The sequence below is a fragment of the Sinocyclocheilus rhinocerous genome, unplaced genomic scaffold (genome assembly GCF_001515625.1).
Source record: "Sinocyclocheilus rhinocerous isolate Xijiao unplaced genomic scaffold, SAMN03320098_v1.1 scaffold2366, whole genome shotgun sequence".
Classification (NCBI taxonomy): Eukaryota; Metazoa; Chordata; class Actinopteri; order Cypriniformes; family Cyprinidae; genus Sinocyclocheilus; species Sinocyclocheilus rhinocerous.
In genome coordinates this window covers 340,749-347,159 of record NW_015640446.1, presented here as the reverse complement: position 1 = coordinate 347,159, position 6,411 = coordinate 340,749, and positions in this window count along the sequence as shown.

Sequence of the window (6,411 nt, the reverse complement as noted above, 5' to 3'; positions counted from 1 at the left end):
GAGGAAGGAGATAGGGACTCGCCCGTCTCCATTCCCTCCGCCAGTTCCAATTGCAAACCCCACGAATACAGTCGCCGCTCCGCCTCGACGGAAGCGGGGCCAGCACCGCGAGGAACGCTGGCAAAGGCTCCCTCCTCGAAGAGAGCCTTCCGAGAGCGAAGCATACGCAGCGGCAGACGCTCGCAATGTGGGCTCCCTCGAGAGCCGCCTCTGCATGCCTCGCTCCCAAGCAGACAACGCACAGACTGTGTGTATCCCCACCCGTAATGTAACGCGGGCAGGGAGGAACACACAGCCTATAATGCTGTCTGCTCTTGCCCAAATGTTTTGTCTTTGCCTCGGCTTTAGACATAAAGGAGCTTATCAGTGGGAAAAACCACACTAAATAAGACTCACAACTCACTGACACACACACAGAGTGCTTGCTGAATGACAGATAGCTGACAGATAGCCGGTTTCTCCACACGTGCTTTTATAGCTTCCTGGTCGCTACGTCACCCTCCCGTGACGTCTCGCCCATCCATTGGACTGATTACACATGTGATTCAGAGCGTGGTCACGCTGAAGGCTTTCCCATAGCATTTTCCGACGCAGCTCGAGTTCCTTAAGGGGAACAATGCTATATCCCTCTTCACCTGACAAGTGTAATACACATATGTTTGTGTATGTGTGCATGTGTGAATGTGTGTGTGTGTGTGTGTGCATGCAGCTGATTGTGAACTCCTCATGAGGTTAAATAGTCGAGAGCAGAAAAACCTTAACAGAAGCATGTTCACGAACCTATAACTATTAACACAGCAAGCAGAAAATCACTTGCATTGGTGCTTATGTTTCACTGTGTGTATGTGTGTGTAATTTTAAATAAATGCTGTTCTTCTGAACTTTCTATTCATCAATGAATCCTCAAAAAAATATATATTTATCAAACAATGTCTTAAAAATAGTTTTGCATTTAATTTAATTTAATTTCTAAAATGCTTTATTTTTATTTTTTAGGATTTAGTGTCATTATAATTAGCATAATATAAAACCGGAAGTCTGTCAGGGTATGTCCTTACTTAGCTAGTGTCAGTGTGTGTGTGTGTGTGAACTATATAAGCATCCTGACCTCTTTTTAATCCTCTTCAAGACGTTGCTTCAAAAGCCTCACTTGTTTAGTTATGAAAAATAACTAATTATATAAACGGTGAATTTTATTTCTGATCTCCAGACATCACAGAGGTCATGTATTCCCAGTCCATCGAAAATAAATCCATGTTACTGTAACGAACGAGAGCGTGACAACAGAGATCCATGCGCAAGCTTTTATTAAAATTGTGCGTAATCCAAACAGGCAGGTTCCAACACCAGCAAACAATAATATCCAGGGCAAAGCAGAAGAGTAATCCAAAACGAGCGATGGTCAGGGCAGGCAGCAAGCAATCACAATAAACAGAGAAACAGTCCAAGGTCAAAAACAAGGCAAGGCAATGGCTATGGAAAGAAACACTCAGTAATGTCCGCTAGCAGTGAAACAAGACTTTGCGATGTGGTGTGTGTTTGTGTGTCTTAAATAGTCCTCCTGATTGGAACCAGCTGTGTATGCAATCAGTTCCTAGGCATGGGGTGTTATGGGAAATGGAGTTTGTGAGACAATGGTAAAGGTTCGGGATGGAGTGCCCTCTGGAGGAGCTTGTGGGCACTCCAGTTGGACATCGTGACAGTTACTGATTAAAGAACTTCACCGCACATGCTTTTATAGCTTCCTGGTCGCTACGTCACCCTCCTGTGACGTCTTGCCCATCCATTGGACTGATTGCATGCGTGATTCAGAGTGTGGTCACGCTGAAGGCATTCCCATAGCGGAATTTTCCACATACTGTACATTATTGTTTCTCCTCTATGCTCATTTGGATTTGAGACTTTAGTCTTTGCAACTTTACAGATCTTCTTTATGCACCAAGAGCTTGTAACACTCCAAAGAGAAAGGAAAAATTGAAATCGCATCATATGACCCCTTTAACAGAAGCGTGTTCACGAACCTGTAACTATTAACACAGCAAGCAGAAAATCACTTGCATTGGTGCTTATGTTTCACTGTGTGTACGTGTGTATAATTTTAAATAAATGCTGTTCTTTTGAACTTTCTATTCATCAATGAATCCTCAAAAAATATGTATGTATCAATGTCTTAAAAATAGCTTTGCATTTAATTTAATTTAATTTCTAAAATGCTTACTTTTTTTCTTTTTTAGGATTTAGTGTCATTATAATTAGCATAATATAAAACCGGAAGTCTGTTAGGGTATGTCCTTACTTAGCTAGTATCAGTGTGTGTGTGTGTGTGTGTGTGGACTATATAAGCATCCTGACCTCTTTTTAATCCTCTTTTAAGATGTTGCTTCAAAAGCCTCACTTGTTTAATTATGAAAAATAACTAATTATATAAACAGTGCATTTTAATTTCTGATCTCCAGACACATCACAGAGGTCACGTATTCCCAGTCCATCATGTATATAAGTGAATGTTTGAAAATAAATCCATGTTACTGATTAAAGAACTTCACCTGCTAACGCTGCTCTCCATCTCCCCCTGTGTGTGTGTGTGTGTGTGTGTGTGTGTGTGTGTGTGTGAGACAGTGGTGTGTAACGTATGCGCAGCACGCTGTCAGTTTGATAGGGGTTGTGGGATTGGCTGAGCACTGATCCGAAAGCCCATTTATTATACAGCCCAGATCATTGCTGCAGCGACTCCAGCCCATCTCTGAGCATCTCCATATATCTGTCCATTCTTTTAAATATATCCTCTTTTTTTCATTCTAATACTTTTTCCTGGTCATCTTTTATTTTATCTTTAATTTCTATTTTTCATTTTTCTTAATTGACCTCTCAATGCACTTCCATTCCTTTTATTCTCATAATCCATAAGCTCATAAAAATGTATTTCTGTACTGTTTAGCCTTTTTATGTATGTATGTATGTATGCATTCATTATTTACCTTTATTTACTTTTATTTTCTAACACACAAACAAAAATAAGAAATATTCACAGTGTTGGACAGTCTAATAATAATAATAATAATAATATCAAACATACCCTTTTGATTTACACATTTCCATCCATTTTTACACATTTTTCTCCACTCCTCCTCATCTAGGTTCATGCTTTCTTTCACGTGTACAGTTCGCTGTGCAACAATCTCTCCTTTTCGAATTCATTTCAGTTCTCTTCTCTGATTCAAGTTCCCTTCATTCTCCGCATCACCCACCACGTCTTGCCACTTTATTGCCCATTTCTCTATCATTCCTCCTCTCTCAGTCCTTCCATTTTTCCTGTCACTCACACAGGAATTGGTGGCATCTGGCTGTGCCTGCACACTTTGGCAAAGGTAGGCACACCACAGGACATGGCAAAGTTCAAAGTATTCTGGTGTCAAATGACCAGGTTTGCAAAAAGGTTGCAAAATCTGGGCAAGCAAAGTCACAAACACATTTTGGCACTTGCTGTCTACTGTAGGACAGACCCCTTATTTTGAAGCAATACACTTTTTGTTGCAACTTGAACATCAAAAAATGAAACGGGCATCTCCTAAAAAAAGGGTTTTCTTTTGTTTTCATGCTTTCTGTTTTCATTGTTTGTTTGTTAGTTCATGAATGAATGAATGAGTATGGTCTGACCCATGAAGCATTTTTTATTAAACTATTTATTACTATAAATTTACTAAATGTTGCTATTCATAAACAGCTCATTCAGATGATTATGATGTCACAAGCATACCCTCATTAACATAAGACAACCCACTTCTATATCCACAGTCATTCTGTATTAAGTAACTTGACCCACTCTGATGAACAATATTGTGAACTGTATGCATGCCATTGCACAGAGTTTAGCCAGTCATAACAGAGGTAATTTGCATTAAGAGGTCTAAAAAGTGCAGTAGCAAAAATAGCCTATTTAAGTTTATGGATCAGGTTTTTCAAGGAAAAGAAATGCAATTCTATGGAAGTTGTGAAATGCATCTTTATTAATACATGATTATTAAAAATTGCATCTCTGTTCTGTAATGGACTTAATATATCAAGCACCACATTAGAAAATTAACCTGTACAGTTATTCCAAATAATTGAAGTATATGCTTTCTTGATTGAATAAATGTAATGATTAGCACACACTCAGGTTGGTGATTAGTATGTGCTCTGTAGGTGGTTTAAGATGTTCAATAAGGTAATGTCTATTACAATCTAAATGAATGAATTAAATAGCATATATTAATGCTAATTAATTTATTATATGTAATTTTTTATCTTCTTGATTCAGTGCTGCTGGTCTAAGATAAAAGCATACACATAGTTGAATAAAATAAAACAAGTAAAAAATAAATTAAATAAAAATAGACAATAATTTAGACACAAACCTGAAATAATATAACACATTTTTGGTCTTTTACTAGAGATCTTATTCATTGCATGTGAGTTTTTTATTTTATTTTATTATTTATTTTTATGGCATACAAGTTTGATAGTACAGCTACTGACAGGCAACACATTTTAAATATAAATATAATTAAGATTAAAGCTTGAAAATATCCCCGATCTTATATTAACAACGTTTGAATTTTTTGGAAACTGAAATGTGATTGGTCTCCCAATCAGTCATTTGCATGCTGAATTATGATTGGTCTTTCTTTTATTTGTATGGCAAACATGGTCATTTTTAACGGGTGATGCTGATACTGAGCGTTTCATCAGTACAGCAGTTAGCGTGCACTTTGGGCTTTCTTCCACATTGCTTTAATTTAATCCTCCTTCCATTCTTTTTTATTAAATTCTATATTTCTCTCTCTCTTTCTGTGAAGGTGTGGGATTAGTCAAGGGGATTTGGGGTTCTCGGGCTGTCATCTCTCTTGTGTGTGTGTGTGTGCGAGTGCAATAGTTTCCTTGTGGCATGAAAGTGTTGCATCATTCTCCTATGTGTCACTGGCAGTTCTGTGGGATATGTTCTAACCAGCTCTGCAGTATGATGCCTGTGCTTGCATTTACAATCTGCTTAGCTATCACTCTGTGTCATCAATGCTCCAGGGTCATGTTGCCATGCACGCTGTCATTTAGAAAAATATGACATATGGAGTGGGCATTTTGGTTTAAGGGTGGACGTTGTGTTAATTTATTTGTACTCAAGTAGGTTCAATTGTGGGGTTCTATCTGTGATGTTTTTTTTTAATTATTAATTTTAAATTGTTGTCTCTCTAAAACTGCCACACCCCTGGACTGCTTGTGTGTGTGTTTTTCTCCCCATGTGCTCTCCGTGACCTAGTTTTCCCTCATGTTTGATTGTGTTATTTGGTTCAGGTGTGTCTTGTTAATTACCCTCGTTTGCATTAGTACTTATAGTGTAGTCTGTCCTGTGATTCCTTTGTCCGGTATACGTCTATACTATGTGCTATGTGTGTGTTCCTGCCTGCCCTGTCTTAGCCCTTGTTTGGATTAATAAAGACTGTTCTTCGTGACTCTCCTTCGTCTCCGCATTCCTCGACTCCACACAGTAGTTTTTGACAGAATACCGGACCAAACAAAGAAATTTAGTGAGCATCGCCTTTTCCCCCCGTTTTGTTTCCTTGTCTTTTGACAGTGTTTTATTTTCTGTTTTCCCCCATGGATCCCCTCGCCTCGATGTTCACCTCCCTAGCCCGTAAGGACCTTCCCTTCTTGGAATATGCAAGGGAGTTCTGTGAGCCCAGCCCACCATCACCCCGCTGCGTGCAGCAAGAGCCTGAGCCCACCAATGATGGAAAGCCCGAGCCCGTCGCGACCGATGTGCCATCGCCTATAGGATCGACAGAGCTGAGGATCGCCTCGGAGCTAGAGCTTCAAGTGACGTCAGACCAGGTGCGAGAGCCGGCAAATGAACCCACGCTGGTGGACTATGCGAGGGAGCGTGAGGGCTTGGAGAGAAGCCCCGCCCACTGAACCACCGCTGAGGGTGAGCGTCCCCTGGACTCTGGGGACTTAATAGACTGGGAGGCAGATTTATATGCGGACATGCCCATTCTCCTCCCACCTTCCTCAGACTTACCAGTCTGCCCTGAACTGTGTCTGCCAGCCCTGTCGTTCCTCTGTCTGACGCGCTCCCGGTGCTGGGAGCCGCGATTTGGTGTGTGTGGGCAGCGCACACCAGTCCTGAGAGCCCAGAGTCTCACAAATGCACACCCACCCTCCCACTCCTGCCTCCTCCACCGCTGTCGTCTGGCAGCCCCTCTGCTCACCCTCAGCCCGTCATCTGTTCGGTGCGAGCACCGCGGGTCTATCAGTCTCCATCATCGGCGTGGCTGGAGAATCCCTTGCCTCCACCTCCAGCCTCTGAGTCCCGGACTCCGCCTCGGCTCGTCGACCCAGCAGCTCCACCATGGCTCCTAGCTCCCTCCTCTCCGC